The following is a 13,949-nucleotide window of genomic DNA, read 5'->3' on the forward strand; positions in this document are numbered from 1 at the left end:
AAGAATTATCTGTGGTTTGCTAAATTTCATATGTGGCAAAACTTGTAAAGCCATTTGTCCTTGAATGGAAGAGAAAATTCAAGATGTTCTATTGAGATTTGTAACATTACAAATCTATAGTAGTGCACTCACCATGATTCGATGATGTGGGTTTTACAGACTTGCCTACCCACACGAATTTGGCATAAGGCTCACGAGTTGTAAGGCTATCTTATTCCCTTACGATGGTTGTAAAATTCCTTATGAATCAGCAGATTTGTGGATTTTTAAAATATTTTTGGTTCTTGTCCGTCATTTCATGGGGGCTCTATATATTATAGGTGGTTTGGGCATTTCTGGTATTAAAAAAATGAAGTAAAAACGAACTTTCCATGTATTCTTGTATGTCAAAATTTTGATAATAAAACCAAAGTCGATATAGAATGTTAACATTACGTGGCTATATCATGTGCCATTCACAATGAACATGTGTCGTTTCTGTGCTTAAAATTGCATTTGTGACCAATCAAAGAACATTACGTTTTTTTTTAAACCTCAACTTACTATTATTTTGTAGGTACCTTACTATCTCCTTAACAAAAAGGGGAAGGCAAGTCTGCTTTAAGGTTTACCCTTGTCTGAATATGTGTAGCAAAAAAATTGTTCCCCTGTGAAATTTATTCTGATAGAAAGTATTTCACAGAAAATTTGTTCCAGAAGAATTTTTTTCATATGAAATAAGTTCTTGGAACAAATTTCATAGGAAAATTTGTTCTGTAACAGTTAATTCTTTTCACCAGTGTATTATTTCATTCTGGTTAAAATACACTAGATATTCCAGGATATGAATACGCTAGGCCTAGGGTATTTCTTCCGACGGCACTAGTGCAAGGTAGAAATACAGTATAGTGTATTTATGCATCCAGACATTCTGTACCCAGAAAAAAAGTATGCTTACAGTTCCACTCCTGTGAAATTTATTCTGCTACAAATTTCACATAACAACTATGAAAAATGTTCTGGCACGATTTTCACAGAAAAAATATGTTCCTGCTGCAAAGTTTTATAACAAGAAATTATTTAAAGATAAAATTAAGCACAGTAAAGAGCCTTCAGAATTTTTTGCAAAAGCTTTGACGATGCTGGGGCCCTCTTATCAATTCCTATGCTCCCAAGTACTATTGTGTCAAACTATTGGTTTTAAAACATTTTATAGTGTCTTACACATTCCATGCAGCTACATGTATTTTATACAAAAATTGAATTGGCTTATTAATACCAAACATAAATCAAGTATGAATTTTGGTGTTGTGATTTTTTTTTATTCAACCTTGGTCCTATTATGTTATATCCATGTAGTCGTCGGCGGCTTCCTCTATCTGTGGACAAATAGGTTTTCTTCTACAGAAAACCACTTGAACTTTGGTTAGAAATCTGCAAAATTCACTGGGAATGAGATGTCAGACTGAGGTGTACATACAATATTTTGGAAAACTTATGATTGTTATAAAAATAAGTTACACATTTCAGTTACTTTATGAAGTACATGTCAATATCTGATTGCACAATTAATTTTTTTTCTCAGTATGTTGCCAAATATAGGCCTTAAAGCCCCTACTCCTTTAGTGTAAAAGTTTTGGATAAGAATATATGCTGATGTGCTCCTGGTATATACGTTTATTGTGAATACTAGCTGACCTTTTGTTTTTTTTCTTTTTCATGTGTTCACAGGTTGTGACAAATTTGGATACCAAAGGGTCCAGTTTATCGTACTGGAAGAAGATGGAACAGAAATAGAGGAAGACTACTTCCGAACAATCCATGATAACTGCAATCTAATGGCTTTGCAAGTTGGGGAGAGGTGGACTAGTGCTACTGATGCCGGTAGTGGCACTAACAGTGGTGAAGGTTAGTTAAAAGCTTTGAAATATTCCAACTGTTAGTTAAACTAGAAATTTTGTCTGTAAGCCATGGATGTCCCTCCCGTAATTCATTAATGAAAGTAAGAAAATTAACTTTTCGGGAGCTCAGTCAGGTCAAAATTATAAGATTTCTGATTTAAGAATTATCTCTCTTCGAATAATGATCGAAATTCACTTTGAACCATTCAACACAGGTGAGTGAAAAAAAAGGGAAATAATGTGTTACTGACTATCAAGTTCCTGACTTTGTACAGGCTCTTTGGCTCCTTGGAGCCTCTAGTTTTAGGAGCAGTTATACTATTTTAAACTATCATTCATTTCATACTTTATTTAGTATTTTACACTAGATTTTTTTCTTGCCATATATTTTAGGGGATGACCATTCGATTCTGAGGGGGCTGGCAGTTTATGATGGGTCAGACTATTTATTTTTAACTTTTTGCAGGCCAGAAATATTTCATTCATCAAACTTCCGGACATATTATTTACCTTATGCTATAACAATGTTGAATCTGGAGGAACGCTAAATTATTTATCTATTTTCTTGGAGGATCAGGCCAGATTATTTAATTTATAAAAACTGCCAGGATCCCCCTCCCTCAGAATCAAATGGTCGTCCCCTTAGTGTCTAAATTCCTAAGACAATATATTCATGTTGATTAAATATTTGTCCCAAAAGCAAGAAGAATTCTGCTATATGTTTAGTATATTTTAGGAAGCAGAGTTTACATTTTCTTAGATATTTTTTTCTTGACAAGTATACCATCTCGTGTAATGGCAATGATTGAAAAATATAAGGGCAAAAAAAATGGTGATGAAGAGGTAAGAGAAATAAGAACATGCAAATGAAATTCAAACAATTGTAATACAGTGTATTTTTCTTTACTTGCATAGTTTTCATACTTGCGATTTAAAGCTCTTTGATTTTCTAGGATTGAACCCCTAAAAATGATCCCCACAGGTCAACAAGCAAAACATTTATTGATACAGAACATTTGGCTCAAATGTTGTGTATTGCATGCCTAATATGAATGTACCTTATCTGTCATTGATCACATCTGGACAAATCAATCAGAGACTGTCCACCTTGAGTGTCCATTGTGGTTGTAAAGTTGCATGAATTACTCCACATAGACATAGAACTTTTATTTATATTACAAACAACATAAATTCTTTCCCTGCTGAAGATTTTAGTGATTCATGTTTATTGCGCTTAATGTTTTAAATAAGCCCAAAGACACAATTTCTTTACATATTGTCACCGAATTAAGATAGATAAAAATCTTCTTGATTTGACACTAAAAAATGGCAAAACTTCTTGAATTTGAATGCATGTTTGGTTGCTTTGACCTTGAATTCATTTCCATTGTTCGAAGAGTGCTAATTTTACCCCTAGTTTTTGTGAGTAGTTCAGTTTCTCTCAGAAAGTGAAAAAGTCACGATGTACATGTATGGTTAATAGACCCCTTAGGATGTGCCCAGTCTGACAATTCACTAAACCTTGACCTTGTTTTCATGGATGACTTGGATATTTTTGCTACCATTTTTTGTCTCACCTGCGAAACAAAAGCGAGACATACACCTGTAGTGGCGCCAATGGCAGTTAATGTTGCCATCAAGTTTTATGCTCAAGTCCATATCTCGTGAAGTATAAGTGACAGGCTTTCAATATTTGGTACTTGACTTTCCCAGGGTCTTTTCCATGATCTGGTTGGAATTACAAAAATTGGTATGTTACTGGTCCCCTTCCAATTATGAGCAAACGGACGAAGGGTACCAGGGTTTTGGTACAAAACAGTTGAACCTGCATAAAAAAAAGCAACCCATTCTTTTTATGCCTCCATGGCTTTAGTCAGGGCATATTAATTTAACCCTGTCCGTTCGTTCGTTTTCCCGTCTATTCATCCGAATACATATGCATACATGGTTGTCTGCCGAGCTCCTGACATACAGCTTTAGTTTAGAGATACAATTGTAATATTTTGTAGGATGGTTATTATACCCTCGCAAACGATGTTTGGGGGTATATAGGTTTCATCATGTCTATCCATAATAGATTGTCCACAACTCCTCCTAAACGACATGCAGGATTTTGATAAAACTTGGTGGGTTGTTAGAATACATAAATGGAGATGTGCATGTGGTCAGGAATTTCATTTTGGACAATTTATATGGATGTTTGGACTTGGTTGTTTTTTACAAATATATGGGTCAATGAGTTGTCCGCAACTCCTCCTAAACGATCTAAGGGATTTTGATAAAACTTTGTCAATTGTTAGATTACATAAAGGAGATGTACATATGGTGAAGAATTTAATTTTCGACAATTTATATCTACGATATGGTGTGTGGACTTAGTTGTTTTTCACCAATATCATGAATATATGGGTCAATGCGTTGTCCGCAACTCCAGTTAAATAATTTAAAAGATTTTGATAAAACTTCATAGATTGTTACATTACATAATGGAGATGTGCATGTGGGGAGGAATTTTATTTCTGACAATTTATGTGGAAGATATGGATGTTTGAACTTAGTCATTTTTTGGCAATATATGGGTCAATGGCATTGTTTTGTGACTAGCACCTTGGTTGAAAAAAATAATTTGACCAGTTTTGGCAATCAAATAAAAAGAAATATTCCGACAATTTTGTTGCATTGTTTGTAGCGGAAAAAAATTATCTGGCTCAAGGTAAAATCCCAGCCCCCAACCCCCGCACCCCCCACCCAGAATATCGAATGGTCGTGCCTTATATACATTGTTTTTTAATTTTTAATATACAACTCATTTTTTTCTTTTGTAACAACAAGTCTCTGCATCATTTGCACACTAATTTTGTCCTTTTCAATATAAAGCATTTTATTATTATTTACCATGAATTTTGAAACAAGTTTCCGTATTCTATGTTTTCTCTGTTAAAACAGTATCTTTACGATACATTTTATACTCTTCAGGATCCATAATTATCAACAGTTTAAAACTCTGATATGAGTACTTTTAGTGTATTTAAATATCCCTTGATTAACAATACTCCTGTGAAAAAAGTTCAAGAAGAACATATTTCACATTAAATTTGTTCTGGAGGAATCTTTTTAATAGGAACAAATTTTAGCTTACGTTTGTACCTGGCATTAAGATTTTTCTCAAGAATTCTAAAAAAATACAGGTAGTTTGACTTCGTACTTTATCCATACAAGCTATATTAAGGAAAATGGTTTTGTCTGTCCTTTAACAGTTTAAGAGATACAATCTTAATATTTTGTAGGATGTTTATACACTTAATGGAGGGGTAAACTTTTATGGGATTTTAGACTCTTACAAATATTCTCAAAACGACAGGTGTGAACTTTGTTGTACTAGCTGAATACCTTTTGATTAGTTAAGATTTCTTATGGTCAGGTGGGAACATCAGTTGTGTCTTACAGACACACTTAATTTAAAAAAAATGTGCATAACAAAACAACTTTGTCCATATCTATAAGTATGAATTGCAGGGGAGAAGGAGGTTGGGGCGTACTTCTTTTTTTGTTTGTTAATGAATTGTGCCAGTTTACATCATGACCTCAAAAAGTTTGTTTTGTGACATAAATTATCTTGAAAATGCACCATTAGGAAATTTATGTATACTAGTACTTGTCAGTCTGACATGTGTCATTAATCCTTGACCTAGTTTTCATGCTTGAATGACCCTGAAAAAACTTGATGGTCTGTCATATATCTACTTCATGTCTAGCGACTCATTGTATTTCTTTAGCATATGAGCAATTTACTAATACTTGGGGTAAACTGAGTGAGTAGTAGGTCACAGGTACATTGTTAATTGCTCTTTTTACTTTCAGAAACAGAAGAGAACCTACTCTACCAAGACTTGCATCGTTGGCTGGCAACATTACTTTTATATTCAATCCAAATACATCGTACAAAAAATTACTAAAAGTCCCCCATACTGGTCCTAGACCTGTTCAATTAAGCAAGGATCTAAGCCAAGACCAGATATTAGATGAACTTAAAAGAATCTTTTTCCCTAATGGAAAAAATTACAAAGGCTGCATCAGTAAGATGGAGGCATACATTAGTGCATATTCTGGGGAACAATTAGACTTTCCAACCGTGGAATACATTGGTAAAGAAAAGCCACACATTTATCTGTTCACAAAAGAAAAGGTGAAGTATTGTGTATTAGTCTCGCAGCAGCACTATTCAGAAATTGTCATTGTAAAGGGTGTTTTTATATACTTTATTCGGATTTTGATTTTGGCTATAGATTCCTCCTGTTTAATTTAGAGAATATTGATCAATTATTTATTTTAAAAAGATTTTGTCAAAATCTGAAGATGACGCAAAGTTTTGTCTTAAAATTATTTATTGAAAATTATTAAATTCTCCCTACACAAATATTTATTTATATGCAGGGTTCCGTATTAACAATTAGTTTGGAGTTCATTCCACATGCCTTGTAAATTCTAACATGTCACTCCTATAACTTTGTATAATCAATGGCAGATTATGACAAATTACCTTTAAAGTATTCATATATACTTTTTAATATGTACAAATAAAAAGACAAAGAAGCAGGTGCGCATGTTTATACCTATTCGAACACACCGCTTTATGTTTTATTTTTGCACCAGTAACTAAGTTGAAAACTGTAAGCAATAAATGTTGGACTAAAATTAAAATACTTCAGTCAAATAAAGGATAACTGTATGAATCACATCTTTTCTAAAGTTTTGAGAAAAATCGGAGATGGCACAATTTTGGTCACAAAATTATTTAATACTAGTACAACTGTGAAAATTTTGCCTGTTTGCATTATTTTTGCAATTCAAAAAACTTTTTTGATTCTAGTTAACTAATGTATGTTATTTCAATGATATCAACTAAAAATTAAAGGAAAAAAAATGGTTTAAATTACACTTTTATTACACATAGCAAGGTGTATAAACAACTAGGTGAACAATATTAACTCACCTGGCCTAAAGGCCATGTGAGCTATTGTCATCACTTAACTAGTATCCGTTGTCTGTCTGTCCACAATTCACATTTTAATCTTCTTCTGAAACCGCAGTGTGTCAATTTTCACCAAACATTGGTAGAATGATCATTGGGTAGTCCTCTTTCAAATTAATATATCCTGGGCCCTGATTGGCATCCAATATGGCTGCCGATACTAAAAATAGAAAAAAGGGGGTGATAATAAAAAAAACCCTCTCCTCTGAAATCGCAGAGCCAATTTCAAACAAACTTTGGTAGATTATGATCCTCTTTCAGAATTGTATCCGATGATCCTGGCTGCTAACCAAGATGGCTGCCACAGCCGAACTAACAGGACTCTGTGGGAAATCATTTAAAAATCTTATTGTCTGGAACCTCTTGCTCAGTTGCAACCAAAGTTTGATAGAATGGTCCTTGGGTGATCCTCTCTCAGAATTATATCAATTAACCCAGCTAGCAAACCAAGATGGCTGCCACCACGGAACTTAGTTTAACATAGGACCCTTTGGAAATTTATATAAAAAGCTTCTTGTCTAGAACCACTTTCTCAGTTGTAACCAAATATTAACGGAATTTTCACTGGTTGGGTCTGTTCCAGAATGGTAACTGATAAGATGGTGGCCAAAGCCATACTTAGTTTTACATAGGATTGTAATCAAACCAAACTTTTGTTAAATGATCACTTGGTCCCTGCAGAAATGTACCAGATAGCCCTGCCTTAAAGCCTAGAAAGTTGCCAGTGCCAAACTTAGTTTAACACCATACACTTTTGGAAATTTATTTCAAATATTGCTTATTCAATACCAAACTTTAATCGATTGTTGAAATGCCAGCTTTGTTTTAGGAACTGTTAACCAGATGAAAATTACGGGCTCCCCAGGGAGCCTACAGTTCAATACTCGAAGACTATCTGGAATGGGAAGTCGGCATTGTTAAAAAGATTTCTTCCTGGTTATGCTAAGCTATATTTAGACTATATAGCCAAGTACCGGTCCTTATATGTATTTAATATTACATGACATTTTTGGATTGTTAGAATTTGTGTTAAATTATCTGTTAGGCTAAAATTGAGACTTGCAAGTTTTCCAGGCGTGTTTCATACAGACATTACCGATTAATCGATATTCATTTATCCCAATACGATTAGTTAATCATACTTTTTTTTACATCTCAAGTATTTGTTATTTCATTATTTTTGCTGCTTTTATTTATATATAGAAATGGACAAGGCTTTGAAAAATCTTCTTAAATAAAGATATTAGAAGTGTTACCATAAATTCTATATCTTAACTGGTATTGAGTCTAATGTTTCATGTTTACTGAATTTAAATGTTGTAATTTCATCATTTCAGGAATCTTCTATTGAAAGTCAATCAAGTTCTGATAGAGAACAAAGTGATTTTCTACCCAAATTATCATCACCTGCTCCAAGAGCTGCTACACAGACTGATACTCAAAAATCCAGGCCAGAATCTAAACAATGGATCAATCTAGGGACACCAACAACATCCATCAATACTGATTTCCTTGCATCAGCTTATAGTACAGACCCCTCTTGTTAGTAAGCAGTCTATAGGCAAAGTGAGGAATGATAATAGAAATCTAGATGGACTTATAAGGCCTGCAAGATCAGAATTTTGTTTTTCCATAAAACAAAGTTACCTCACATTAACAGGAGTTGTCTTTTCTAATAGAAGGTTTCTTGAAATTAGGGCTAGGTAAAAAAAATCCCTTAAATTTCATTTTTAGCTCACCTGACTGAAAGTCTGGGGTCAAGATCGGACTTAGGGTATATCATGGCCATTATGGAGAGTAAATAGAACCATTAAGGTTGTGATAGTGGGCCAAAAAAAATTGCGAGTGGAAATTCTTTCACACCTTCCATGGGATTGAAATAAAACTTGTCACACTTAATTATCATGATGTGAATCTTATTTTTATATTTTTTTCAACGATCCACAAATTTGTCCAAGAGTTATGGTCCTTTATGACTTAGAAAATTCAGTTCAATATAGGGTATATGGTTTGCAAGTGCAAATTCTTCCACATCTTACATTGGATTGACATAAAACTTGACACACTTAATTATCATGATGTGAAGATGTGCATCTCATTTCTTTTTTGACGATTCACAATTTATTCTCAAAAGTTACGGCCCCTAATGACTAAGAAAACTAAGTTCCGTATACAGTATTTAGAGTATATGGCTTTCGAGCTTGCATTCTTCGACACCATACATTGGATTAAGATAAAATTTGTACTTTGGATTGAGATAAAACTTGACACATTTAATTATCATGACAATGATGATATGCATATCATTCATTTTTTGTGCATGAATAGAACTATCAAGCAGTAAAAAAAGGGGGAGACATGTGTTTAAGTTTACTATAAAAAAAAAAAAAACAACCAACCCCTAGTTTTTCATTGAACTAATTTTCAAAAGCATTCATGACAGTATTTAGATGTGCATATCACTGGAATACTTATTTGGGGGCGTGACCCAATCTGACTGCAAGTTTCAAGTTTTCTCTGGCTAATAATCATTCTCACAATTGATATCCCTATAATATTAGTATTGTCCTTTGTAAAGTTATCAACTAGACAAATGTATTCTTGGTAAAAAAAATTCATGTGATTTAACTTTTTGTAAGCTCACCTATACTGATAAATTATTTTTCAGGTACACCATCCCAGCACACCTGGAACCTTTTTAAACAGTCCTTGTACAAGTGGAATAAACAATCCAATCTCAACTGGTATTAAGGTTACAGACCACCAATTCAACCAATGAGCATTTGGTACGTACGCAAAAATAGTCCTACGCAGAAATTACCCTTGTTCCTCATAGTGCTGTGAAAAAAGTTCTCATCTCATTTAAAAAATTTAAACAGTTTCTGAAAGGAAAAACATTTCTGTACATTTTATAGGTGCATTTTGCTTCTTGTGATGTGAAGCCTAATCTCCATAATGGTTTCCATTTATTTTCCATGCTATTTATAGACCCTTCACTTCCGGTGACCAGTACTGCACTGCAAGTCTGCTAACCCTACATGCCATTCTGGGGATTGTGAGCTGACATATGTAGAATCATGCTGATATATAGTCCTCTGCAGAAGCCATTGAATATTGTGAAATTAGCATAGAAGCCTATGGGAAGTGGAATTAGTGGTTTCTAGCCTTAACAACCCTGAAACAAGTGGAACACGCAACCTCATCATAACTGATATGAACAACCCTGAAATCAGTGGAACAAGCAACCTTATCACAACAGGTCTGAACAACACTGGAACAAGTGGAACAAGCAACCTGATCAAAACTGGTATTAACAACTCTGGAACAAGTGGCATAAACAACCCAATCTCAACTGGTATGAACAACCGTGGAACAAGCAACCTCATCATAACTGATATGAACAACCCTGAAATCAGTGGAACAAGCAACCTTATCACAACTGGTATGAACAACCCTGGAACAAGTGGAATAAACAACCCAATCTCAACTGGTATGAACAACCGTGGAACAAGCAACCTCATCATAACTGATATGAACACCCCTGAAATCAGTGGAACAAGCAATCTTATCACAACTGGTATGAACAACCCTGGAACAAGTGGAACGACCAACCAGAACTCAAGTGGTAATAATCTATGTTCGGTCTGTTATGACAGGGAAATCAATGCTGTACTGGAACCTTGTTATCACGCCTTCTGCTTACCATGAGGTATGCATTTGGAGTTGAACAAAATTGACTATCCAAGATGTAGATCAAGAATTGACCAAGTTAAAAGAGTTTACTTTAATTAAAGTCCAAAGATTATCTTACAATTTACAATCACATTGCACAAATAAAGTGTAGAAATGTTACATTCATTTTTTATCATGAACAAAAGCAAGTTATGCTTAGAAGAGATTCTCCATTTAAAGAATTCTGTGTATTAATGTACTTTTACTTTTTAGCTCACTTGTTTAATTGACATTGAGTTAATGGTCAGTAACCATTGATTATGCATGTGTAGTTTTGGATTTTAGTTATGTTTTATTTCATAAGTGATCAGTGGAGGTCATTAATTTTGATGGTTTGGAAAATGTTACTATTGATTTTATTATATTTTATGCAATAACCTTTATAAGACAGTTTATTGTTTTATAAATATCACTTTGTCCATTGTGTAATAACTTGAGAAAGTCTTATTCAATTTGTATTCAAGTTTACATAGTTGTTGCTTTGAATTTTTGTTGCTCCCAAGTGATCAAAGTTTTTGTCTACATAATATTATGCCATATCCTTTATTTTAAATAAAGGAGTGGTGTTCACATGTTGTCTTATCCAATTGCTGAAATTTTCAAACAGTTAATTTTTTTTGATAGTCTTTTTATGTAGGGGTTGTTTGAACTTGCAAGACATTTATTACTTCTTTTTAGGGTATCTTTTGCATTTGCCAGTGGAAGTGTTAGTGCATATAATGAAACATATTCCAGTGGATGAATTATTGACTTGTTTTCTCAAGAGTTCACTCGTCCTTCTATAAGATAATCATGTGCTTATATAGGGTGGTGGAATTTGAAGACTGCTACGACATTGATAAAACCGTTGTTTTTTTTTGAACTGGTATTGACAATAACCAGATTCCAAAACATCAAATTCTTAGAAAATCTCAAATATTTGCATATATCATTTACTCTTGTATCACCAAATGTCATTGTTCAAGTTATACAGACAAACTAGAGAGTTTTGATGCCTGTAAGATTTTATTTAAACTGAAGCACATCAAGGTAATGATGATATATTGTGCAAACTTAAAATATGTGCACGCCTCTATTGAACCTTCTGATAAATATATTGTAGAGAAATATATCGACACATACATTGCAAAGGTACTTGAAAATTTAGGTAACCAACAAAAAAGGCAAATCTAGATTCTTAATAGCAAATTAAAGTTTCTTCCCCCTGTCCCATATATGTTTTGCTGAAACAACCATAAGACTTTGTATTTGTTTAATTTCTTTTATTCAATAAAGATATTATTTTCAATTTGAAATAGCTTATGTCTTGTCCTACAGTTTATGATTAGGACAATTTGTTCTGATAGGGCACAGTAATCATATGGAATTTTAGCTTATTCACAAGGAAGTTAAACTCCCTTATTCCTTTTGGGCTTGATAGTTTCCCAAAATAAATGGTTTCCAAACAACTCAGAGAGTTCAATTAAACTTAGGTAAATAGCTATATGTGTGATGGCTAGAAGCTGATTTGTGTAAGGCCATCCTTTCAAAGGTCAAGGTCACATGAAATATAGTAACAATCTGGTACCATAACATAATATTATCTCAAATGACCTAAATGTTGGGGAACTATTGCTATCACATTGCATTCATTGTCTGCCTGTATGTAATTTTTTGCTCCGCTCATGAATGTGGAGGGGCATATAGTGTTACCCTTTTCTTTTCGTATGTACATCTGAACTATCAAGTTAAGTTTTGCATTGAAGTCAATTTCTTTGGAACTATGCATAGTGTATCAATGAAACTTCATCAGCAGATGTGTCATGGATAGTACGAAGCAGTCATACAATAATTGGGTCATTATGACCTACATTTTATGTTTGAAGGACTGTGGTTAAGTTTTGCGTTAAACTTCATTTCTTTAGAATTAAGCATAGAAACTTTATCAGTAGATGTGTCTTGGATAGTACTGAGCAGTCATAAAATAATTAGGTCATCAGAACCTACATTTTACGCTTTAACCACTCTGGTTAAGTTTCGGGTTTGTGTGTATTTTATGGCGGGGCATCCGTGTCTTACAGACACAATTTCTAATTATTGTCATCACTTGGCGTCCGTCCGTCGTCCGTCCGTAAACTTTTTAAATAATCTTCTCAAAAACTACAAGGCCAATCATTATCAAACTTTACCACAATCATCCTTTTCAAAATTGTGTCGATTATTTTCGCCGATGAAAAAAACATGGCCGCCCGGGCTTAAACACAAAATTGACTTGTATCTCAAAAACCATTAAAGATAGAGAAAATCTGACAAGGACAATGATCAGAATGATGAGATCTACCCTTGGTCTATTATGATCAAAGCCGTCAGACGATGTCTTATAGGAATTATTGCCCTTAATAGACGATTTTTCACAATTTTTTCCGTTTTTTGGCTATTATTTCAGAAACTATAATAGAAAGAAAGAAACTTTAAATTGCAAAATGTTTAACAATATTAGATCTAAAAAAAGATAATAAGACCGAAATGGTCCAATGATGTCTAGGAGTAGTTGCCCTTAAAATAACCATTTTTCACAAATTTTATTGGTTTTTTTTTTGCAAATGTTGCAGACAGAAAGAAACTGTTAATTGCATAAATGATCAGAGCGAAAATATTTACAAGGCTTATATTCCAGGTGAGCGGTTCAGGCTCCTTGGAGCCTCTTGTTACAAATATCATCTGAACATACTGTTTTCAGCCCACCTGACCAAAGGTCTATTGCTACCACTGGGCGTCCAAAGGATCATGTGAGGTTTTGCTACCCGTGAGCGTCCGTCGTCGTCCATCATTAGCTGTTCACATTTTCTTCTCTGCAACAACTTGATCAATGTTAACGAAACTTGGCATGGATGTTCAGTAGATGGTGTTCTACAATAGTTATGTTTTTCGTATCGATCAGAAAATCAACATGGCCGCAAAGGGCAGAAATTGTGTTCAAATCGTGTTAAACCTTTGAAGCTCTTCTTTTCAGAAACCACCAGGCCAATTGAATTGATTTGTTGCATGCGTGTTACCTGGAAGGTCCTCTACAAAAGTATCTTTTTTTTTGTCGATGGGAAATTCAAGATGGCCGCCATCAATGGACATAGTTTTAACATAGGTCCCTATGGCAAAATGTTTAAAGGTCTTCTGGTCAGAAACCACGCGGCAAATTCAAGTTGGCCACCATCAGCAGTCATAGTTTTAACTAGGACCCTATGGGAAAAATATTGAGATTTTTGTTCCTCAGAAACTAGGTGTGTTAGTAAGCCAATTTTACACTTAGGTGGTCATGATGACTTTCA

The sequence above is a fragment of the Perna viridis genome, chromosome 7 (genome assembly GCF_037379345.1).
Source record: "Perna viridis isolate PV_CMFRI_1.1 ecotype Kerala chromosome 7, ASM3737934v1, whole genome shotgun sequence".
Taxonomy (NCBI): Eukaryota; Metazoa; Mollusca; class Bivalvia; order Mytilida; family Mytilidae; genus Perna; species Perna viridis.